Raw genomic sequence first — 27,032 nt, 5'->3', positions numbered from 1 at the left:
CCATGTGACTGTTTGACTGAATAGATTTCAGAGGCCAGTGTACATGTGTTTATCTTCAAAATCACCACAGTGCAAGTGAATGGAGCCATGCCTTTAACACCAATCTCTCAAACAATGGTGTTATGAAAGTTACAATGAACAACCACATTAGCAATGTGTATTGTCTTTAATTTTATACATCATGAAATATTGTTATTTATTTCAACAGTATTACTACTTAATTTCCTCCCCCAATTGTATACAATTTAAAGGAATAGTAAAAAAAATAAAAATGTTTCATTATTTACTCACCCTAATGGCATTCCAAATCCGTTGTTTGATTGTTTTTTGTGGAACACAAGACTAGATATGTTTGAAGATTATTTACGCAGTTCTTTCCATACAACGACAGGTCATAGTGACCACGTTTGGCAAGAAAAAAGCATTCTAAAATATGGCTGATTCTCTATATTCCAAGTCTTCCGAAGACATTTAATAGCTTTGAGTGAGAAATTGATTGTAATTTAATGTAAGGCCACATCCACACGAATTCGTTTTAATTTGAAAACGCATTGATTTTGCTACGTTTACGCCTCTCATGCACACTAGAATTTAGTTCACCTTCTGTCACTTTGTAGTGACACAAGGGGCTTCTTTCGGGAGCCTCGGATACCTCTGAATAGGAAAAAGACCAATGAAAAATTGTGAACAGAATTTGCATGTCCCGCCCCCAGACATACGAGTATAAAAGGTGGGGATCGTGTAACTCTTCAGTCATATTCTTTCTTCAGAGCCGAGCGGTTGTATGATTAGCGAGCTGAGAAACTCACTACTGTTCTTCTCACTACTAAGAGCATTGCTGTTGGATCCTATGGCGCATTACCAGTGGCTTTCTCCCTTCTCTGCACCTCAGTGCAGTCCACACCCCTGGGCGCTTCGACAGCATTTCCTAAAAGAGCAAATAGACCTCTAAAAGAGTCTTTTTCAAGATGCCTTTCCGCCTTTGTGTAGTTCCTGGATGTGGTAGATATCTCTCCGCTTTTTACGGTCATATATACTGCCTCACGTGTATGGGCTGCGATCACACTGAGGCAGCGTTTATGAATGTTCATGTTCTCATTGCGAGAGTGTGACCATGGCAACGTTGTGGTCGCATCTTTCAATCCTTAAAGGAAATGCCACTCCAGCTGCCAAAACCTACATCGCCACCGGACGGCCCGCTTACGCTCTGCATGCCACGGCCTTCCTGCAAACCCACCAGGCCAAGGCACTTAAAGAACAGCACTTGGGTAGTCCTGATCCTGATGTGCTGCAGGTACTGCACTCAGCAACTGACCTCGCCATCTGGGCCACGAAGGTCGCATTGTGGGAACTCGGACAGGCGATGGCTACCCTCGTGGTCCAGGAACAACACCTGTGGCTGGATGCGGGATACTGACAAAGCTTGCTTTCTCAACGCCCCCGTCTCCCAGAGCCTATTCGGCGACGCCGCTGAGGAATTCTCCCAATTCACAGAGACCATTCAACACATCACGCCTCCTCGTCGCTCAAGAGCACGTACTCTGTCTGTTCGCCGAGGGCATCCCCCTGCAGCTGCGAAAGCTCAGGCAGCTCCGCCCCAACCTGGGCCCAGCTCTCGGCTCCAGCGCACAGTTCCCCGCAGGAAGCCGATGCCACATCTCACAAACCTCTTTGTGGACAAAAAAGGGCTCCCAGGCGTTCCTGAGATGGTCGACTCAGGGAACGAGATGGCCTCTAAGGAGTTTGCCTGTAGACCACTCCATCCCCCTGTGGAGGGCTGGCAGGAAAACCTTTATTCCACACCCCGGCTGGGCTGTGGTACCCAAAAGAGCAGCTTCCTAACTCCTTGACTCACCTAGCAGGTGCTCACAAATGCCGTTTCGGCAAACTCAAAGTGGCACTATGGGTGTAGACCTTTCACCTCCACATCCACAACTGTACCACATAAACACCCCCTGGCAGGCTGGTTCTGATGAGTCCAGAGGACGCCTCACTAGGACCTCCTCCTCAGTCATTAACCCACCCCCTACCAGGTACATGGAGCAAGGTATGTGCTTTGAGTCTTTCCTCAGCACACATGCCTCAGGACTTTGAGGCATGTGTGCCTCCCAACACAACACTACCTGCTCCTCACCACTCCGAAGCCCCACCAAGTACGTCAAACATGATCATCCCCTTAGTGCCCCCCCATTCGGAGCTTGGACATGTGGCTAACGCTTTCCAGCCTGTCGCGCTGGCTGGCCAGGACCATCCGACTCGGTTACATGATTCAGTTCGCCAAGCACTCGCACCATTTCAGCGGTATTCGCTCCACTTCAGTGCACAGCAAGAATGCCAGCACCCTACAGGCGAAAATCGCAACTTTTCTACATAAGGACGCAATAGAGCTTGTCCCTCCAGCCGAGATGCAGAAGGGTTTCTACAGCCCTTACTTCATCCTACCCAAAAAAAGGAGGTGGGTTGAGGCCAATCTTGGACCTGTGAGTTCTCAACTGGGCTTTGCACAAACTCCCGTTCAAGATTCTCATGCAAAAACACACCAATCCTTTCTACGGTTCACATTCGAGGTGCGGGCGTACCAGTACAAGGTCCTCGACTTCGGCCTGTCCCCTCACCTCTTCGCGAAAGTCACAGAGGCCGCCCTTGCCCCGTTAAGGGAAGTTGGCATTCACATTCTCAACTACCTCGATGACTGGCTGATCTTAGCTCACTCTCGAGAGACACTATGCGCTCACAGGGACCAGTTTCTCAGGCACCTCAGCCTTTTAGGTCTTCAGGTCAACTGGGTAAAAGCAAGCATCTCAATGGTATTGCGCCTCAAAAAGGATCACGCCCAGTCAGTGCTGAATTAACCTTCATCATTCAAAATAGGCACAGCTAAAACAATTCTGGAAGCTCCTGAAGCATATGGCATCCTCAGCCGCGGTCGTGCTGCTAGGGATGATGCATATGAGACCGCTTCAGCACTGGCTTCAGACACCAGTTGCGAGATGTGTGTGGTGCCATGGCACATATCCGCCGTCAGTTATTCAACCCTTGGACAGACCTCTGTTTTCTGTGGACAGGAGTCCCCCTACAGCAGATGTCCAGATGCATTGTGGTCACCACAGATGCCTCCAAACAGGGTTGGGTGCCATGTGCAACGGACACGCAGCCGCTGGTTCCTGGACATGCCCACGTTTACACATCAACTGCCTAGAATTGCTGGCTGTATTTCTTGCACTGACGAGGTTTCTCCCACTGATCCGAGGCAAGCATGTCTTGATCCGTTCAGACAGCACCGCGAAGGTAGCATACATAAGTCGCCAAGGCGGCGTGTGCTCTCATCACATGTTACAACTCGCCCGCCATCTCCTCCTTTGGAGTCAGCACTGACTGAGGTCGCTGCACACCACATTTGCTAAAGGCAAATTTGACTTTCCTTTCTTGCAAGCAATGCATCTTAAGAACGACAGAGACCCGGGGTAAAAAAAAGCTTAATGTGCAGCGAAGCAGCAGTGGTCATGGACAACATGCACTACCAATTATCCCTTAAAAGCAATCAGATGGTTTCAGTGTATCAATGGAAGCTTCAGCATTCTCTTTTTATTGAATTCAGTGTATTTTACTTCAAGGACATTCAAGGCATTTTCTATTACATCTCTTTCATAAGACATAAACCTGAGCTGTCATTCTAAAGCTTTTCAACATAGCACGACTTGCCTTTGTATTGAGGTAAAACTTGACACCAGAGTGAACCCTGACAGTCACATTGAATATATGTCTGTATTATCCAGTTGTGATTATTCTATACACCAATACCTACAGTATTGTAGTAGTTATTTATGTCTTTTTACAAAATAAATACAGTATGTGCATTTGTGTGTTTCTATGCATGTTTGTGTAGAAACTACACAGAATGAACTCCAATGTTTTCTCTTCTTTCCTCTACTTTTTTTTTTATTTTCATGACAATAAGAACATTTTACTTCCAAATTGTCAAGGCTGTAAACTGTAAATCATGGGGACATTTTACTTTTGCATTTGTATTTTTAAAATGTTTCTTTATTCTTATTGTAACTATTCTCAATATTCTCAATATTCTCAATATAACAAAAAGAATTTGTTGTGTGTGTGTGTGTGTGTGTGTGTATATATATATTGTCAAACAATATTTTTATATAATTTAAACATTATTTTATATTAATTATATCATGATAATATATATATATATATATGAAATATATCGTATGTAAATTGAGTTAATACATTTTTATAGTTTTATTTATTCATATGAATTTACAGTAGATATTTTAATTTATATTTATATATAAAGTATATTTGTATTATATTTGTAATGTATTTACACATTTCAATTTCATAACAAAATTCCATCAAAATAAATTGAATAACCTTTAACTAAATAAAATAAAAAATGTAATATTTAGTTAAAAATTACAAAATTAAATTAAATAAAATGTTGTAGTGAAATTGAAAACCATAAAACTAAAATAATGGCATAAATACTTTTTGAGTGCATATATATATATATATATATATATATATATATATATATATATATATATATGTAAATATATACAGTATGTATTTTTCTTTAAATTAATGTAAATAATTATATATATATTTTTTTTTAAATGAGTATGGGATGTGTGCTTAATTCTAATCAAAAATCATACTGATCCTATAGTCAGGCTTTATTTTCATTCATCAAAATATAATGTCTTCTTTCTTTTGATTTTGGGGTGAAATATAACCAGGTTTTGTGAGATTCACCCAGGTGCTGATACAAGCTTGAGCTGGAATTGTCCACATCAGCATTAGTCAGAGAGAGAGAGAGAGAGAGACGTGTGTGTGTGTGTGTGTGTGTGTGTGTGTGTGTGTGTGTGTGTGTGTGTGTGTGTGTGTGTGTGTGTGTGTGTGTGTGTGTGTGTGTGTGCGTGTGTGAAAGAGAGAGAGTGTGATTGTGTCTGAGGCCAGTGGTCCAAGACATGTAATCTTGCCCTGTGTGTATTTGTGAGTCTTGGTGAGTATTTGTGTATGTGCAGAACACAGTTGAAGAGGGCTTAACAGATTGCTTGCCCATAGAGGTCTGACCTTTACTGTCAGTAGAGTAGTATAAACCCCAGAGCTGAACCCCACAGTCAGGCAGAATACTAACTAGGGCAAGTTCAGCTGTGTTCTCTGTGTCTCATTGCCCTAGGTGGGGATGTGAAACCAAAGATTTCACAGCCATGTCAATGTAAAGTGGAGATTTTGAGGGCCTTTTGAACTGCCCTGAAGGATAACCTCCTGGTAAAATAAGATCTAGTTTTATCTGTAAAAGAAGCTGTGGAGAAGGATCAGGGCACTGAGACAGGAAGCATAGGTGAAACTTATCACCAAAAAGCCAAAAACAATGAAAAATAATGGACAGGCACAGGAAAACATACAGTCTACAACAGACTTAAAGCTACGATATATTTAATTTTTCTGCATGTAGCATGACGCAAATTTCAGCATGGGCACAGAAAATTGTAACTAGCCTTCAATCTAACACTTTATTTTGGTAAAGGAAACGTCTGTTGACATATTTGGTTACTCATTCCCTATTTATTTATACAATACAAATGACTGATGTACCAAACCAAGTGGTTGTCCTTCTTCTGCGATACATGAAGGTTATTTTCCTATTTCAATCATTGTTTAGGTTTAGGATTTGGACAATGGGTTAAGCCAAAAGTACTCACAACAACTAACTTGCATATTGTTTTACTGCACGGAGTGGTGGTGGCGTAGTGAGCTAAAGCACATAACTGTTAATCAGAAGGTTGCTGGTTTGATCCCCACAGCCACCACCATTGTGTCCTTGAGCAAGGCACTTAACTCCAGGTTGCTCCAGGGGATTGTCCTTGTAATAAGTGCACTGTAAGTCGCTTTGGATAAAAGCGTCTGCCAAATGCATAAATGTAAATGACTAAAAGATGTTTATTTGCACACAGCATAGAGTTACAGATGTTATAAACAGATGTGACTTACTTGTCACATTTCTATCCATCCATCCATCGTCAACCGCTTATCCTGTGTACAGGGTCACGGGGGGCTGGAGCCTATCCCAGCTAACATTGGGCGAAAGGCGGGGGACACCCTGGACAGGTCGCCAGTCCATCGCAGGGCCACACATAGACAGACATACACTCACACCTAGGGCAATTTTTTGGAGACACCAATTAACCTAGCCTGCATGTCTTTTGGATGGTGGGAGGAAGCCGGAGTACCCGGAGAGAACCCACGCAGACACGGGGAGAACATGCAAACTCCACACAGAAAGGCCGGGGCAACCAGGGTTTGAACCCACAACCTTCTTGCTGTGAGGCAACAGTGCTAACCGCTGCACCACCGTGCCACCCCACATTTCTATCATGAAACATAAAAAGGCTATGAGAAACTGTTACACACGATTACTTAAAGCAAATTCTCCAGTTTAAAACAACCCTAAAAACACAGGGATACATTGTGTAGATTCTGAGGCACACATCTAAAACAGTGAAGGGAAATCGGGTGGCTGCTCCTGTGTCCTAGTGGCTGCCAATACAACCTCTTTCAGTGCATCTTCTTTGTGTCTTTTTTTTCTCTTAACAATGTGATTTTGACCCGGTGCGACTTATAATCAGGTGTTACTTTATTTCTGGAAAATAGGATAGTCCTTTAAAAAAATTGAGACCTATGGATTATGCATAATAATTGGACCATTGCCCACATCATTTATCTTGAAATTTATTGTTGAGGGTGGTTAATTCCCAAGACCTAAACCTAACCATAAAGTCTAAAACCCAAGGTATACTTCAGTCAGACATGAACGGCAGGCATCTGTGGACAGGACGCGTGACGCAAATTTCGTCATCAGCAGAGTGCTTGAGCACTGAACGTCCACATCCCGGTTTCTCTAACCGCACCAGAATGCACTTGTGCCTGGAAATATTTGCTCTAATTAGTGGGTCCAAAAGGTGACAACACTCACAATTGAGTCATTGCTGTAACAAAGAAGCGCTAGAAGAAGATTTAATCTTCGGTAAACATCAGGATACAAAGGTAGAAACAACAACAGTGGATGTGCTTGTCAAGAGCATGCGCATGTAAGGTTAGGAGATACCTGCATTTGTATAACTCGAGTCGGAAGGAGTGTAAAGACATCTTTATGGGTCTATTAAAGTGACTTACAAAAGAGGAATACATTATAAATTAATCATCTTTAGGAGAAGGTGATACAAACGTGCTGCATTACAAAGATTCACTAGCATCAGAATAGTAATATTCAAGACAGATTAAAGTTTAACAAGATTTATTTTGTTGTGACTGGTAAAGTGCTCATGGAAAAGATGTGTTTTTAGCCGTTTTTTGAACGTGGTTCGACGAAACCGAAAGATTGGTAAAGTGTTTTGTGATGGTGCCTCTTTGTGTTGGCACAACAAGGCGCCGTTCCTTAGCCGACCACAGGCAGAAATGATTTTAGGTATGCTGGAGCAGACCCAGTGACTGTTTTGTATGCCAGCATCAGAGCCTTGAATTTAATACGTGCATCATCCGGCAGCCAGTGGAGAGAGACAAAGAGTGGTGTAACATGTGCTCTCTTTGGTTCATTTAAGACCAGACGTGCTGCTGATTTCTGGATCATTTGGAGAGGTCTAATTGCGCATGCAGGAAGGCCTGCAATGAGAGAGCTACAGTAGTCCAGTCAAGTTATGACAAGTGACTGAACAAGCAGTTGTGTGGCATGTTCAGAGAGGACGTTCTTATCTTCCTGATATTGTAGAGAATAAATCTACATAATTATGCTGTCTTTGAGATGTGGACTGTGAAATTATTTGGTTATCGATGGTTACCCCTAGATTTCTGACCGTTTTGGAAGGTGCTACTGTAGTTGAACCTAGCTGCATGGTGATGTTGTGTTCAACAGCAGGGTTGGCTGGAAAGACAAGGAGCTCATTCTTGGCTGGGTTAAGATGCAGGTGGTTCCTTTATCCAGACCGAGATGTCTGCCAAACAGGCAGAGATTCGAGCAGTCACCATGGTGTCTTTGGCCTGATGGCACCAATAGTGCCTCCTGGCGTCCTTTCATTGACACGGTGAGAAAACTAATTTTCTTTCGACGAGAAAACTTTGTCGTCAGTTAACAATCGTTGACTTGAAAATATTTTATGTGTTTAACCTGAATGTTTTATTATACTTCTATGTATAATAGCATGATATTACATTATACAATCATATATAATATTTTAGATCCCCCAACCCAACCCCATTTCTAAGCCTAACCGATAGATAAAACATGAAAGAGACACTTTGATATACATAATTTGATATGCATTATTGGGGGCGGCTGTTGCTCAGGTGGTAGAGCGGGTCGGCTGCTAATCACAGGGTTGGCGGTGCGATTCCCAGCCCACATGACTCCACATGCCGAAGTGTCCTTGGGCAAGACCAAGCCCAAGTTGCTCCCAATGGCAAGCTAGCACCTTGCATGGCAGATCTGCCGTCATGTGAGTGTGAATGTGTGTGTGAATAGGTGAATGGAACACAGTGTATAGCGCTTTGGTAACCTCTAATATTAAAAAAGGAGCTATATAAGTGCAGACCATTTACCATAAGTGCAGACCATACATTACACTATTTAAAGATAATTTTATGCACCCAACCGCACATTTATGCCTAAACCTAACCAGTCTTCAACAATAGAAAAGACGTTATAAGCAGATAAAGTACAGTCACAATAATTTATTTTTAAAAATGCACTATAATAATATTCCAAACCATACGTTGGCATTATGCGAGTAGCAGAGTGAAACTGAAGGTTTTAATTGGTAAAAATATTCCCCCTCCTTGAAGGCATCCTGATCCTGTGTCATCCTGATTCTAACGGCACGTCTCATTCAAAAAATGCATGCACATCCCAAAAGAGGTCTTTGTAATTGGTCACAAGGCACGCGAGAGCCAATGGTATGATCACTGTGTCTCTGACGTCAAACCCATTATTCTTGAGGCAGCAATTTTTTTATGTGTTATAAAAAAAACTTGTGCATGATGTGTTACGGTGGATGCCGGGTAACCATGATCGGTGACTAAAAACCTACATATAGGTTTGTTCTTTACATGATTGTAAGACTCAGAATACACCCGGAATGAAATGGGTCACTTCAGCAGTGCAGGATGTGTACCCCAATGTATAATTAAACAATGCAAAAATTATAATGCCCACCACTATGCATATTCTAAGCGTCAGTACCGAAGTATACTTTGGGCTTTAGACTTTATGGTAGTATTTAGGTTTGGGTTAGGGGTTAAACTCATTGGTTTGAATATTTTTCTCAATGGTTATAAAAGTGGTATGTTTTTAACTCGTATGACTTGTAACTATTTTGCCATTTCATAATATTATTACGACTTTTCATGAGACTGGATTGAATTCAACACCTTCCACAATAAATATTAAGATAAGTGAGTAATGTTCCCATTATTATGCATAATCCGTAGGTCTCCTTCTGAAGATGAAGTTGTGCAATGAAATGTTAAAGTTATTTAGCCTATTTGTTTGTTGACTTACTGTCAGTTTTATATTGAAAGTTGTGCTTGGTTTTCATACTGTGTATTCCATAGAACTGCATCTGATTGGGGTCCAATCAACATGACCATAAACTGGGGCAATAGACAGTACTTCCTTGACTAGTCACTGACTAGTTGTTCATACCTCCTACTGATTAGTTGATTTGTGGTAAAAGAAAATTGGTAAAAATGAGGGGGGAAATGACAACATGCCAGCAATTCAACTACCCTGTGTTGTGAATATCAGGGCATATTGGATCATACACAAGAATGTTAGAACATTTTGTATCAATCTCAGATGTTTGAATGTTATTTTCATGTCAGTGTATTTAATTTTTTGCTGAAACTGTATGGTGCTATTCATCCCAGCTGTTTTCAGAGTAGTATGGCAGTAAAGTGGCATTTAAAGCACTGGCTGTCCTTAGTTTACCCCCTTATGGCAGCAGTGCAGCTTATGTGCTTATGTGCTAGTTATCTTTGTAACTCAGAACTCAATTCTCTATTAAGTGAGTGCCGTATTATAAACTTCATAATAGACACACTTGTATTTAAGTGCTTGCTACACTGCAAAAGACTTTCTTAGTAATCAGTAATTTTGTCTTGTTTTTCAGTAAAATGATAAAACCATCCTTTGAAGATCCATATGAGTTTCTTGTGGAACTTCTTATGTGGTATGTTTACTTCTCTGAAATTGTAGTATATTCCATCCATCCATCCATCCATCCATCTTCAACCGCTTATCCGAAGTCGGGTCGCGGGGGGTAGTATATTCCGATTATTTTATTGATTACTTCATCGGAAAAGTAATCACATTACTAATTTCTTTCCTTTTACGTTACTTTATAAAATACTTTTCATAAAAATGTCTCTCTGATCAAGAATTTCTAAATAATGTCTATATTCATTGTTTTTGACCCCATTCAGCTGTTACAGAATGACAGATGTAAATATGAACATATGGGTTCATATTTTAAATGTATTATACATAAATGTAACCCAAGTAATGTGCTTAAAAGCAATTACTTGAAATTTAAATTGAAAGTCAGAAAATGTAATCTTAATTTCAAGAATTTACAAATATAATGCATTACACTATTTTTTACAAAAAGGCAATTAATTACAGTAACTATTTATTTGTAATCAGATTACACCAAACACTGCTGCCTAACCTATTTTGTGTTTCAAGTGGTGAGCTACACTGGTTTGAAACAACATGAAGTTGAGTAAGAAATTAAATAATTTTTATTTTGGGGTGAACTATCCCTTTAAGAAGCAATTGTGTAAGATAATAAGGCTTACTTTTGATAATGTATCTTGAATTAGATTTAATTAGATTTGATTTAGATTTACTCACCCATTTCTTACCCATTAAAGCCTTATTCTGGGCGGCTGTGGCTCAGTTGGTAGAGCGGGTTGGCCACTAATTGCAGGGTTGGTGGTTTCGAATCCTGGCCCACACGACTCCACATGCTGAAGTGTCCTTGGGCAAGACACTGAACCCCAAGTTGCTCCAATGGCAGGCTAGCGCCTTGCATGGCAGCTCTGCCGCCATTGGTGTATGAATATGTGTGTGAATGGGTGAATGAGTCACAGTGTAAAGCGCTTTGAATACCGTTAAGGTTAAAAAGGCACTATATAAGTGCAGACCATTTATTAGGGCAAGCACTGAAAGTGTGGAGGCACTATTGTTCTTCTAAGGATTCTTATTCTGGTTTTCTGTACTTTTGGGGTACTTAACATTTGCGAAAACTCTTGAAATTTTTCACACACGTCAGAGTTGTCGGACATTAGGGCTGGGCAAAGTTGCAGGGTGGGTTCTGTAGTGCCACCTAGAAGATGGGTATGTTCGGGGGGGGGGCTCTGTAGCACATCCCTTTTGAGCTACCATCACCAAACTTTGTACACATATAGATCTCATCATGCCGGGCAACTTTCATAAAGTGAAAGTGAAGTTTATTGTAATGAAAATGTACTGCACAAACTTTAAAAAAATTTTATAAATAAAATATCATAAAAATGTCAACAGAAATGTCAAAATACTTGAAAATCAAAGTCAGTTCTGTTCCAAATTTTAGATTGAGTGGCAAAGTACTTAGGCGCAGTACCAGAAATGTCCAATAGAAGACAGCCAAGCACCATTGTTCAGAGGACAGCCAAGCGCCAAGAGGTCCTCACTGCAGCCTGTAGCGTGATGGCATACTGGATTAGATCCAATAAAAACTGGAGCGATTTGGACCACATGGGGTAGAGAATGACATCACTGCTCCCAAAAGGTTTCATGTTATTTCCAAGGAAGGGAAATAGATACAAGATTAATTTTAATGACACAAATGAACAACACTGGTGTGGTGTGATTTGGATGACATGGGGTGAAGAGTGGCATCACTGCTAGCGAATTCAAATTATTATTTCTTAAGAATTCAGGGAAATAGATAGTGTTACTTTAAATAGATAGTGTTACTTTAAATGGCACAAATCGATCACAAATGAACAACACCGGTTTGGAGCGATTTGGACCACATGGGGTGGAAAGTGATGTAACAAAGAATTTTGTCTATTGTCTCAAACACCGAACCAGCACAAACAGTAATTTCTGTGGCACAAACGCTGCAAAAATGAATGGTACTGATTTGGTAATGATTTTATTATATGGGATGCCAACTTCATGGAGGTTACAAAGGTCCAGTAAGTAATGGATTTAATCTAGTACGTCATCGTGCTACAGGCTGCAGTGAGGACAGACTCAGGCTCATTTTTAGATGAGCAAGTTCTGCGCAGAACCGATCACCAGTGATCACCGGCAGATGCATACCGATTAGAAATCTGTCTGACTTGCTGTGATGTCATGAAGACAAATGTCAAAAAATTTCTCACGAGCGCGAGGTAGCCGCAGTTGCTTTATCTGAGTTGCATGAAATGCAAGCACGATGGGAAATGACTGGCTGATGACACAGGTTGGATCTCACTTGGGTTTGGTCATTTAAAGCCACATGTTTTCTGCTGGGTTCCATCATTGATTTCTGTATGCTGCTCGTTATCTCAGCAAAATGTCTCTGGTTTGCAATGCAAATGCTGAGACAACTGTGTACATCATCTAAGCCTCAGAAACGAAATCATAAGCAAATATGTTATCCTAGTGTGCACTCGCCAGTATTACAAAGTCTGTTTGTATTGTGTAGGGTATCAATGCTCCATTGGAGTTCTCCCATGCAAAGCCTTTAGTTCATCTTTTTGAAGTTCAAAGACTTTGGGATGTAAATGGATCAATGCAAATGTGACGTGAGTAAAATCATGTGTGTTCCCCCTTACAGTGAGAAGCACCGTGCAGCATGACTTTCTTTTATGTCGAATTGTAAATAAAACAGTCAGTTGTGCTTTCAAAAGCTCTTGTTTAATGAATACAAATTAGGTGTGGGAAACTTTTAGATAACTGTTAATTAATACTGTGAAACCATTACATTTTGTTTAGCTCTACATTCTAAGAGCTGTTTTTCCAGTTCTACTCAAACCATTTCGTTAACATAAAAAAAAAAAAACGTGTCCTTAGAATGGAGATATTTTAGGCATGACGCTGAGGGGGAAAGTCATTGAGAACGAATTGCACGTGCTCATAGATTTGTTTAACAACCTGGTCTCATAGAATCATGTTACTACACTGTACCAACATCTGGTTCATGGTTCTTTGTATGTATTGTGACAGTTTTCTGGTGAAATAAACATTAGTGGTCCTAAAACAACAATGACTTTTATTCCCTTTCACATCAATCACAGGCAGAGGCGTAGCAGTCATTTAAAAAATTGGAGGGGGGGTTGACACAGCTGTCAAGTGGCTTGCAGAGACCCAACACTTACAGTGCAATATTAAAGTATTATATACATGTATTGGACGGTTGTGGCTCAGGTGGTAGAGTGGGTCGGCCACTAATCGCAGTGTTGTCGGTTCAATTCCCGGCCCACACGACTCCACATGCTGAAGTGTCCTTGGGCAAGACACTGAACCCTACGTTGCTAGCATCTTGCATGGCAGCTCTGCTGTCATTGGTGTATAAGTGTGAGTATGAGTGGGTGACTGGGACACAGTGTGAAGCGCTTTGGTAACCCCTAAGGTTAAAAAAGGTGCTATATAAGTGCAGACTATTTGTATTCGTAGTATTTTAAAGATTCAAGTATTGCGCTCACCATAGAAATGAACAAACATTATGTTAATTTCTGTTAGTGAGCTCATTAAATTTTTGGGAGTCGGTGTACTGACTTTCCTGGAGTTTTGTGGACATATGTTTTTGGTCATGCACCCCTGTTTATTATATTGTTTGGATTTTCATGCTTTCTATGACTAAAGATTCAAGTATTGCAAATTAATTGCTAAATTTACAGTTTGTGAGCTTCTGAGCATGACTTTTATAAAAAGACAACAATAACAGTCTTATAAAAAGTATGATTTTTAATACCATCTGTACATTTTCATGTATAAAAGCATGTCTACATATCTATTAACTTCAGTAAAATGCATGTGTCCAAAGAACAAAGCAGATCTATCTTTTTTCCTACAACTTATCGAAAAAAACAGGAGCTGATATTAAAACTAGCTTTACACATTTAACACAGATCTAGTAATCTCCTTAAATTGACAAAAAGAACCAATCAAACTTTTACCTCACAAACATAATGTAAAAAGAAACTTATGAAGACAATGTGTAAAGGATTGTTCTTTGATTTTTCTGCAGTGCATTTCACGTAATGCTGCCAATCAAGAAGGATATGCCGATAAATAACTCTCGTTTGTGTGTTCCTCATCTCTAGATTATTAATTTAGATCAACATCAATGCAGATAGAAAACATGGATAAATGAGCTTTGTTAAAAGTAACTTTGTAGAAATGAACGGAGCTGCGTAAATTAGACTGTCTAACTGGCATCCTTTTACATAAGGGTTGTTTCGACTCGTGAAACTCACCTGTGATTGGCTGGATAAGTGCTCAGTCAGCCCAAAGTATCCGAACGTAAAGAATACTGTATACAAATCCACCATTTGGTATGAGTTTAGCTTGAAATAGTGCAGGGGACCAAAACACTTTTTTAAAGAGTGCGGGGGATGTACGCCCTTGACAATGGGTAAAACATCTAGAAAAAAAGAACTTAAGACTTTTACTATTGTGCATGATTTTTAAGGCGATGCATTTTAACATGTATAGGTGATGTAAGACTATGCATTTTAGTATTGAACTTATTATGCCAAGGAGTATGATTCATGAACAGCACATCGGAGATGGCCGAAAGTGTCATAGAAGCATCACAAAATGACGTGGTTGCTTCATCAATTGTGTTTATCATCTCACATTTGCTATATTGACACTATCGTTAGGTTTAGGGTAGGGAGGTCGTTTGTTGATTTAAAACTCTATAGAACATTAACCATAAAATAATTAACTTATTTTAAATAAACTCTCTTTTAGCGCCACTTAGTGGACATTTCTTGTCAGAACTGCCGCGATACGTGTAATAATGAGCCACGTAATATCATTTTGCAAAAATGTCACAACAGTTACATTTTTGGATCAGGCTCACTAAAAGTGCTCTCAGCTACAGTACGCTGGGCATCTAGATACTGGCTTGTAAAACGCCTGGTTAATGTAGATCACAGATTAGTGAATAAAACACATGTTTTTGCACTGAAATACTGTGCTCAAAAGTAGCAAATTATTCAGTGATTTTACCGAGACTGTGTGCCATTTGCCATATTAATTACATTTTCTTAAAGAAGTAGAAATGTATAACACAAACTGATGTGATTCTGGTAAGAAATCTGGATTCCATTGCCTAGATGTAGCACATTTTTAATAATACCACTACAAATCTTTTTTTTTAAACTTAAGGAGAAAATCCGTCTATTCAGGTATACATCTCTATAAGCATACAGAAGTTTAAACCAAGAAAGAAAACTCATTTTGCAGTTGTATGCTTGGATATATGGCCTTGTTTTTTAATGTCCCCATGGCATCTGCTCTATTCTCATGCACTTCCAGCTTTTACAACTCTTTCCACACAGCGCCCTCTCATAGACCTTGAGACTTTGGCAAATCAGATTCAAGTTTTAGCGCACACTACATATGAAGATGACAGTGGCCTGGCCTTATCATGCGTGCATTGTTACTTGAAGGTTGCATGCTTATCTCGTGAGACCGCTAAAATAGATTTTAGACAATGGTTGATGTTGGTTGTAAGGGTCGTAGGCAGGGCTGTCACTTGAATTCATGGGGCTGATGAGTAGGCTATACTGGGCAAATCTCACAAAACCTGTCAAGAACATGCCTGGGTCATATTTCACCTAAAAATCAAAAAGAAATAAGACTATGTTTTCTTTATTTTATTTTTTTGCATTGTAACATTATTGTCATGACAAATAAACACATTTTCCTCTCAAATTCATGTACCATGATGCGTCAGATGTTATTTTGATTTTTTTATTTATTTAAGAATGTAGGTAGTACAACAAATCCTACCTTACTTTTGAGTTCTCATTGTTTTAATACTCATTATTCATAGTGTTGATTCTCATTGCATTATTTAATTACTGTAATGCAGTAATTCTTTCTAATAATACTTTTTTTAATCAGCTTAATGTTTATTTAAATCAGCATAAATCTAAGGGCAGCACATCAAATATTATGAAAATGTATAAATATTAGGGCTGTCAATGGATAAAAAAAAAATAATCTAATTAATTACATGATGTCCCGATTAATTGCGATTGATTGCATTTACATATACAAATAATTGCTGAGAAAGCCCCTCATACTAAAATAATTCAATATATAATGATGAAATGATTTTACATAATTATCTTTAAATATTTAAAAAATTATATATATATATATATATATATATATATATATATATATATATATATATATATATATATATATATATATATATATATATGTATATTCAGATAAATTCAAATGCATTACATTCTTGTGGCAGAAGAGTTATTTCTTAATAAGACAATACAAAAAGCTGCTTTAGAATACAATGTATTGTTTACTACCATATTATTGAAAATAAGTCAACCATTGGCACACAGTTCACAGCAATCCATTTCACAAGTGAATTTGTCAATCAGTTCGAGATTTATTTTGAGGGCTTGTTTAAGGACCCGTCAATTTCAACAAGCATCAGACATACTAGTGTAGTGTCTCGGGTGTATTGCATCATAAACATAAAATGTTTAGGTCACTGTGAACACATCTTGAGATCTCTTAGTTCGAATTTGCGCTCCATCAAATGTTTTGAACGCAAGAACGTAACGCATGTTTGTGTTGTGTGTCTGCTGGATGGTTGTTTTCTTCACTGTATAAACTGCGCGTTGCCACACAGCTGAAATTTCGATTACTGCCCTCTGGAGTAAACAGGTGGTACTACAAGCTTGCATATCTCAGGAATCTATCTTATTACAATCCGGTGGCATTGCGATTAATTGCGTTACATTTTTAACGCGTTATTTTTAATAAAATGAATCACACTGAATTAACGTGTTAAATCGACAGCCATAATAAATATTTAACAGTTTTAATAATATATCGTTATTTTATCGCATTAAAGTTATGAGAATGCATTTTCTTTGCATTTCGGAAAATAAAATTTGAGGGTGAAAATATGCTTAATTTTTATGAAAATTATGTCACAATTCAAATGATCATATTTTTTCTAAAAGTAGGCTACCTTTTCTTTAAGCAATATATAATTTATTTATCCTTTCTTTTGATTTTAAGGTGAAATATAACCCAGACTGTTTCTTGACTGGTTTCATGAGCCATTGGAGATTATAGTATATTTGCCATGACAATTAAGCACATTTTCCTCTGAAATTCACATGACTTATAATAATGCGTAATGCGTCTGGACATTTTACTTTTAGGTTTTCATTATCTAAATTCCCATTATACTCACTGATGATTCTCATTACATTTTCATTACTGTATTTGTCATTTTTTTACATTAAAAAAATTATTATACAAAGATTTTTTATTTGTTATTTAAATCAGCATAAATCAAAAAGGCAGCACAACAAATGCTACCATGATATATAAATTATTTACTATTTAAATAATGAAAAATTAGGTAGGAAATGTGCTCAGTTGTCATGAGAATAATGTCATAATGCTAATGATCTTATTTGTCCCAAAAGTATTATCTATTGTCTTTAAGCTACATTTTTATTTTAGATTGAAATATGACCCAGACATGTTGTTGACCAGTTTCATGAAAATTAACACTAGTAGACTTACCTTATCAAATGTGGCACCGGACACCATTTCCTGTTGTCCCCCAAGTAATGCCCTTGGTCGTAGGGTAAGGCTTGAGTCAACCCCTGAAGTAGTGTGGACTTAGCTGCCTTGCAATGGCAAGCTTCAGATGAGCCTCTCTCTGTGTATATCTCCTTATCCTGGTGTCCCATGAATGACTCTGTGTAGTTGAGAATGAATAGCGTGGTTCACACTTGGCTGTTGTTTGACCTGTGCTCAGGTTTATTGATCAAGCCTTGAAAGCTAAATACATTTTTTGGTAGCTGAGGAGGCAGGGTGAAAATTGTTTGCTGCTAATTTTTTGTTGCACTCAAACACACAGACTATTTCTCGACCTACATATCTCTCACTCAAATGCAAACATTTACACAGAGCTCAGGGAATGGTCAACCCAGTCTCAGTAGAGTAATCCCTACTGGTCAGAGGTTTCTGAGGCTTTATTGTGTCTACTACTAAGTCGACAAAGGATAAGAGACAGAAACTCTGTCAGGCCTTTTGTGAATCTCACAAAAAAATGACTAGGTCACATTTCACCCAACAATCAAAATTAATACCAAAAAATAAAAAATACTTTGCTCTAAGGAATTTAAGTTTATTTTATAATTTTTTACATTATTATTAATAAGGTATATACACGTTTATTAGTATTATTATTTGTTGTATTTTGTTCTATTTTTGCTTTGTGACTATTTTCAAGAAAAAAAAAATACCCCCTCCCCCATTTTTCATTTGCTGAGTCAACATAAAAAAAATCTTGTTTTACTCTAACACAATAAAAATACAATAATGAGAATGGAATAAGAACCACTTTTGAAAATAATTGCAAAACCACTAAAAAAGTACATCTGGACACATTACATTAATAAGAATTTGGGTGAATCAATTGTCGTGAAAATAATTTTACTATGCAATATGTGTGTGTGTGTGTGTGTGTGTGTGTGTGTGTGTGTGTGTGTGTGTGTGTGTGTGTATGTGTGTGTGTGTGTATATACTGTATATTAATGGTCTCAAAATAGGCTTCATTTTCTTTATGCAAATATAATTTCTTATTTCTTTTGCATGAAATATGACCTGGACATATTTACATAATATTTGTTAGATTCACTAGATACATTACTTAAATTGTAAACATCATGGTAGTCTTTTTTCTGCTGTCATTAATATTTGTTTTAAAAAAAAAAACATTGTAGTATAGTATATTTTTACTGTAATCCAATAAAAAATGCTGATATTACAATAATGAGAGTCTTATGAAAACCACCATTGAGAATAATTTGAATTAAAAAAACAACTCCAAAATGAAAACATCCAGACACTTGAATATGTGCTTTATTGTCATAAAAATAATGTCAAAACGCAAACAAAAAAAAAATTGTTCCAAAAGTTGGCTGCGTATTCTGCAAAATATCATTTATAATATTTTTATTTTTAAACATATTATGACATCATGTTTTCATGAGATTCCATCTAGTGCCTGGACACATTGGTTGTACCTGATAAGAACAACAAATTAGAATTTCACAGCTATGATCTTCAAGATAGTTGGCCAAGACAGGAACAATGTATAATTTATTTTCTGTGTTGTATGCACAAGATTTACTGGATAATATTGACAGCTCTTGAAGGCATGATATTTTTTTCTTTATGCTTATTTTTTATTTTATTTTCTCGTTTAATGCCCATGTCCATTCATATGTCCTTACAATATCTTAGAAATGCAAATACTGTAAAAATAAAAATAATAATAATTAGAATCTCAATACTTGGCTTTGATGTCATTTTGCAGGTCTATCTGTTTATATAGCAATGATGCAATTTCAGCACACAGATTTCTCTTTTCATCTACATTTGAAGAGGATCCTAACACACAACACAGCACATGTCTTTTGAGACAATCTTCCCTTAGATGTTTTATACATATTAAAGTCAATGAGACCACTCCAATGTTTTCTTTTTATCTCAGATATGCTATGTAGTCTGCTTGGGGGGAAAAAAAGAAACTTGTATTAAATTGTGATTCAGTTTAGACATCTCAATTATGATGTTTGTTTCTGATTTTGGGACTCAAATTGTTTAAATACTTTTTCATGGGTTGCTTTTTAAATAAATGTGCGTGAGCGTTGCATTGGATACCAGTGCCATGGCAGAATCACAGTATTCAAGCCTCAAAATCAGGGTTGAGCTGTTTCAGTATTTAAAAATTAACTCCCCTTCGATTCATAAGTTAGAATTTGAATGGAATTGGACATTAGTTTCATTTACTGATTTGTAATTCCCAAAAAATCAACACAGTCATTTATTCAACAAAAGTTTTGACAAAACATAAATGGTTACATTGTTAATTTTGACTTATTATGCTTTTTTATTCCCTCGTATATAGAATACATTTTGCCAGCTGATTAAATAAAATTTTTATTTCACTAAACTAAGTTCAACACTGGAAAAAAAATGCATTCAAATGATTTTAAATTTGCTGTACAGCACCACAAAATGTCCATTGTTTTAATAATTTTTCAAATAAATATTGATTTTTAAAATGTTAATCTTTTGATTATTGCATAGGCATACTTGGGAGTTTAGTGAACTCTGAATGTGTATTGTGAATGCAAAGCACTCCAGGTTCATATAGTTTTACAGTTGGGTTTTCTTTTTTTTCTTTATTGCAAATAGTTTTTCATGGTTACATTTCACCATAGAAAAAATAATGTAATGCAACACACATATAGATGTGTAAACTATAAAGAATAAAATGTCCCTTGGAACAACGCATCCTAATGAAATAAGTGGTACTGCGATAGTTTAGCTGGTATATTACACTAAAATGTGATTACGGGATCTAATTTGTGCTATTCTGAAAATCTGAAGGTAGGACTAGCCACAGCACAACAAACAGAGATAAATTATTGGAGAGTGGATGAGTTAGACAAGCTCAAGAAACAGTGATTAATGGATATTTAATGAAGTTTCCAGCATTTAGAAACTCTCAATGAATAGACCTTGAGAATTAAAATTCAAACTACGTCAGCAGCTACAGGTAATGAGCAACTGAGTGTGCTGATCTTACAAAGAACAACTGTCAGAACGGCAACACTGTGATAGATGCTACTGAAAATGTTGCTCCATTTGAAAAAAACAAATTGACTTTATGTGATACTTTTGTAAATTGTTGATTAAAAGAGTTATTGTTGGATGCCATGCTTTATTCCATTGTACAATACAGCATCTTCCTCTGTTATTATAAACAATTTCATATAACAGATAGATTATTGCATTAAAAATACTTTTCACATTACACTTAACCCTGGGTTAACGTCTTTTTTTAAATTCTGATTTAGGCCACTTGGGACACTGGTTTAAGCAATGTTGTACATTTCTCATTTTGAAAGAGGGTAAGCACCACTTTCAACCCTTGGTTAGGAAGTCCTGCTCCAGAACAGTGCTAACCCCAGAGTGCAGTGCCAAATTTGTGGCAAACAGCATGAATTACTAACCCAGGATAAAGCATGAACAGTGTGAAATATGGACGAATGCCCAGGGTTATGATAAAGGAATAGGTCACCTGAAAATTTAATTCTGTCATCATTTACTTATTCCAAACCTTTTAAAGGAATATTCCGGGTTTTTCTACAAGTTAAGCGGAATCAACAGCCTTTATGGCATAATGCTGATTACCACAACAACAACAACAACAAAAATGTGACTAGTCAAAATAATAAACTAGTCTGTGGCAGGGCGGAGGGCGGAGGGCGGGGCCGGGTCGTGATCCTACACACCCGGTCCCGTATTAGGCTAATCAAGCCTTCGAGAGGGATAAAGGTCGACTGCAGAGGATCGTGCGGGAGAGAGAGATTGTTTACGGACATGGCAGTCATGTGTGTGTTTGTCTTTTAAGTGTATCATTAAAACTATTATTTATATTATCAAGCCGGTTCTTGCCTCCTCCTTTCCATTGATCCCTTTACACTGGTGCCGGAAACCCGGGAATGAGGAGGGATACGCCGTAGTAGAGTTCTCACCACGGAGCAGCCGCGGCCATCTGCCGGGGGACGAGGAGCCCAGCCGCCTGAAAGAGGACGATGGCCGCCAACCGCGAGGGGAGAAGGGGCTCCTAACCGACCGCCTGGAGCGGTCAGGGCCGCTCCAGGCGGCCGGGAGGAGTCCCCTACCAGCCGCTGAAATACGGCGGGGTTTGAGACCGCCGACCGCAAGCGGGGAGGGGCTCGCTGCCGAACGCCTGGAGAGGGAGAACCGCTGCCAGGGGCGGGGGAGGCCCCTTCTGTTCCCCGAGAACGCGGCGGGGCGTGGGGGGGGGTGTACACCATGCTGGGGGCTGGGGACCAATACTAGCATATGGGTTTGGAACAACTTGAGGATGAGTAAATAATTTACAAAATGTTAATTTTGGGGTAAACTATTCCTTTAACCCTAGGTTAAAAAATTAACCTACTGTAGGTTAACAATTTCGGGCCCACTTTATATTGTTTCTTTAACTACTATGTACTTATGCATTTGATACAATGTACTTATAATATACAGTACATATGTTTTGTTGCATTGTACTTACATTTAAAATAATTGCATTTAATTACATCTGTAATTACACTGTTAACCTTGCCACTAATCCTAAACCTAACCCTATCCCAATCCTTACCCTAACCCCTACTTCTAAACCTACCCGGATAACAACCTCAGTGGCAGCAAACGAGAATATTTTGAGAATTTTGTCGAACAACATAGGGAAGTTACACAATAAATGCAGTGTATTGTATGTATTTTAATAATAGTTCATAGCAGTCAAAGACACAAGTAAAAGACCAATTGTAAAATAAATACATAAAAAAAAAAAAAGGCAGTTGAGTTAGTGGTTAATGCATGGTCTGAAATATTGACCTTGAGGTGCTCATATGTGGGATGTAAAATATAACAACTCCTAAAACTCCAATAAGTTGTAAAAAGGCCAAGATAACACTTTAAGAACAAGAAAACAGGATATGAAATTTTGAGATAATTCCATTCATACCATTGTACCAAAAACAAAATTGTAGGATGACCTTTTTTGCTGATATACAAGCCTGTGTGAGTGAAGAATGGCATTGTGGGTGGGGTTTTAATCCAGCTATGCTGATCAGCTGTTTCTGAGGTGTCCATCAGTGGAGCGGATATATGAGGCCGATAAATCCGGCACTGGAAGGACATGTGTGTTCTCGCCCTCCGAGTGGTTTGTATTGCCTGTCTGTTGGGTTGATGGATGGTTCCTCCATTCCCGGCAACTTCGCCAGGTCTCGCAGCAGCAGCAGTGTCAGCATGTAGCTGCCCAACAGCGGCGCCATAAACAGATTTGATTGACTGCTCAGACACACCCTTTCTACCGGACCTGGCATCTCAGGGACTTAGACACTTGTTGATAAGTGGCAAAGTAGAAGAGGCCACATGCGAATGTCACAAAAAACATGGATGCATTTGATGTGTGCCTCAACCCTGCTATTATTCCGGTCTGTTGATACATTCGTGCTTGGGGGGTTTTGATGGAAGACAGCACGTCCTGTCACACAAACCCACTTCAGAAAATATTTGCGTTATGCATATTAATGGACACTGCTGAATGCTAGATCTGCACCAATCGAACGTTGATGGAGAGCTCTTTCAGAAATCATACATATGCAAAGATTCCCATTACTTTGCATGGCTGTGGGTTTTAATTTTGGTGTGTGTGTGTGTGTGTGTGTGGGGGTAATTTATGTATTTAGGCTTGCCAAATGAGTAGAGAACAATCGGAGGTGGGTGTCTATCTCCTTGTGTTATTAGTACACTTGACAATTAGAAAAAATAACAATATGAACTGTGTTTTAGACCGTCTCTGAAAGCATGCATACTGAAATTCAAATGAAAATCAACAAGCGGTATTAGGCCTTCTTATGTCATGGATGGATTTTAGGATATTTTGGATTGTTTTAGTGCTTTTAACATATTTAGAAGTATACAAATCTGAAAGCCTTTCATTCATAGTGGCAGTTATCAATGTTAATGGTTGTTTATTATGCTTGTTCTGGTTTCAAAGGAAGCAATATGAAATGCCCTGGAAAACAAACCTTTGGCAGGGCACCATGATGACATGTTGTCGGTTAAAAATGCCAAAATCCCAGAGTCTTCTCTTCACTGTTACAGATGAAACTGGTGTTTGGCATGTACTGGTCATTGAATGTGGCAGTTTAGGACCTGTGAAGGGTCTGTTTCTCAAACTAGAAACCATGATATACTCTCCTTGTTGTGCATCTGGGTCGTCCACTTTCCTCTCAATCCTGGTTCACATGCAAGACACACACTAATGTCGCCCTAACAATAACTAGTGGGGGGACACACATCCTTCAGCTGTCATAAAGATCTACACATTAACATAATTCATGTTATGTGTGTTTTACATAAATAATACTGGTAACACTTTCTATGAAGACCATTTATAATGCATTGTAAATGCATTATACATACGTTATACTGCATTCATAATGTATCATAATACACCTTATGAGAAGTTATAACTTTAACTACAGTTATAATACATTATAAGATTTCCCCTATTCATAGTTGTACTTAAGAGCATAATGCATTATAGCACAAGCAACATCCAATTTTAACACAGCAGAAGCTAATAAAGTTAATCATATAAGTGATGTCATGCAAAAGCAACATTGTGTAAACAGTCAAAAGGCTTTAAGACGTGATCACATTATAAGTGGTCTTTGCCTGCTTTAAGTAAATTTACAAAAGCAATATCTTATTATAAACAGCCATAACGTAAACTTGTAACATACAGTACATTACAAGTCACACTTATACAATGGAAGTTATTTATAAAATAAGGCTCCAAATAAGATTCACAAACATTCAAGTTTATTGAATAGAGTCCAGTAAATTCTTGATTGTGTTTACACCCAAGAATATTGGCTACATGTGTCATCAGCATACATATATTTGAACCATGTTGCTTTACAAGTATTTTTCGTAATATTTCAAAATGTAGATTAATTGGGTGTTATTTTTTATTTTGTGCATGTGTAATATATAACATCTCCACTGCACTTGTCTTATAACCACTTAAAAATATCTTATGGATGTTTATAAGAAGGCATTGATTGTGTCACTTTACTTAAAGCATATATATTATATATGCTATATATTACAATTATATATATAATACATTATAACTTCTGCAGATAAAATTGGATGTTGCTGGTGTTATTATGTATTTTACTGTAAGGTATAATTATGAATATTTAAGTATTATAGTTGTGGTTACAATTATATATGAGAAGTTATAACATATTATTAGGTGTATTTCAGACATTACTAATGCATTATAATTACTTTACATTGCATTATAAATATGGGCTTCATAAAAAGTGTAAAAATAATATTATTCATTAATTTGTGTAACCAACTAATGTACTTAAAATTGATTAAATTCTGTCAACTTGAATCCTTTTGCAAAAATGTAGTTATAGTAATGTGATTCTATAATACCAGGTAGTCTTTAAAATATGTGCTGTAATGATTAATAATCCCGGAGTCATCTCATTGCTACTTCCTGTATCATAACACTCTGTTATGCCACTGTTCCTATGTAATTGTTTTGCAAGTGCAAGGCTTAGTGACTGTAAGTTTAGTGTGTGATTTTAGTGAGGGCTTTAATGGAGAAGACTTTCCCTGTTAAACACCCTTTGTGGTTGTCATTCTGGTTGTATGACTCTTTATAAAGACTTACATTGGTGTTGCCCCAAAAGGAAGTGTAAGGAGGGAGAAAAGAGGAATGGCTGCTTTGCAGATTGCTTGTGAGGATAGATTGCTGGTTTCAAACTGCCATAGACACAATCAAACTCTCATTGCAGCAGAGGTGATTTTCTACAGCCCCTGCTTGTCGCATCAATCAAATTGCATCTAATGAAATAACACATTAATCCCTGATACACAATGTCTTGCAACAATTGTTATATTAATTGCATTATAATGATTATATTGAAGTGTTTTTTTATTATGTTGGCTTGACAACACATTGTACAAACTTTGGTTAGTTGGGTTCAGAGGTGTAGTGGTAAAAAAAGAGGTGGGTAAACTATAAATTCTGGTGGACCACGATGTGGTCACCCGGTAAGGTGGGCCACTGCGGTGTATGTGTATCCTGATGACATCGCTATAGGCTATCATTTGATGGTACTACCAAGGGTATCACTGGTTGTTCCCTCATCATAGGTCACACAATCACTATTCAATTCATACATTAATCTAAGTTCTTGTTAAAGAGACCCAAGAAGGAATAATATGGTTGAAATCTATAAAGTTTACTAAATGACAAAACAGAGAGAACAAAAATATTTAAGAGAGATAGAGAGGGAGGCTTATATCCAGGGCTTCCAATGCAATACACTTGTACATAATGATTAGGGATTTGGGATTATTTTCATAGTCGATTAATCTGTTGAATATTTTCTCGATTAATCAATTAGTTGTTTGGTCTATAATATGTCAGAACAATGTGGATCAGTGTTTCCCAAAAGCCCAGGAGGATGACATCCTCAAATGTCTCGTTTTGTCCACAACTCAAAGATATTCAGTTTACTGTCACAGAGGAGAGAAGACACTAGAACATATTCACATTTAACAAGCTGGAATCAAAGAAGTTTTTACTTTTGTCTTAAAAAATGACTCAACCCGACTAATTGATTATCAAAATAGTTTAGATAGTAAAATAGTGCAGATAACGACAGAAGAATGAATCTGGTGCCACATATTTTTATTTTAATCGTTTGGGCTAGTGAGTGACGGATGAATCTTGATGCAGTCTGCTGCTTCCTGCTGATTGGTCAACACTGACAGTAATGCAGCCAGGGTTTCCCATACGTTGATTTATTTGTGGCGGCCCGCCACAATATCAACGCTGACCGCCACACATTGATTTTCGATTTATTTTTTATTTTTTACTAAGCCTATTTAAAATCGTAGCCTATTTGATTGCAGAGAGCCGTAGCGCATTCGCGCAGCACTAGCTACCTCTCGCTCGTCCCTCTCTCTCTCTCTCTCTCTCTCTCTCTCTCTGTCTCACCCGTACCTCTCGCGCTCTCTCTCCGTCATGGAACACCGCTGCATAAATCTGTCCAACACAGCA

General features: G+C 38.0%; 1 protein-coding gene across 2 annotated transcripts in view; it reads left to right on the top strand.

Moving 5' to 3' along the window:
• Positions 1-27,032, top strand: part of LOC127654102 (RNA-binding protein Raly-like) — a 105,549-nt gene that overhangs the window by 29,379 nt on the left and 49,138 nt on the right. Inside the window, exon 1 of one of the 2 annotated variants that reach the window (XM_052141092.1) lies at positions 10,200-10,244. The exons of the other annotated variant lie outside the window; for it this stretch is intronic. The gene's annotated coding sequence lies outside the window, so the exon portion shown is untranslated. Of the gene's footprint in view, positions 1-10,199; positions 10,245-27,032 lie in introns of those variants that run through there. 2 annotated transcript variants of the gene reach the window in all.

The sequence above is a fragment of the Xyrauchen texanus genome, chromosome 13 (assembly GCF_025860055.1).
Source record: "Xyrauchen texanus isolate HMW12.3.18 chromosome 13, RBS_HiC_50CHRs, whole genome shotgun sequence".
NCBI classification, from domain to species: Eukaryota; Metazoa; Chordata; class Actinopteri; order Cypriniformes; family Catostomidae; genus Xyrauchen; species Xyrauchen texanus.
This window is presented reverse-complemented; position numbering and strand designations above follow the sequence as displayed.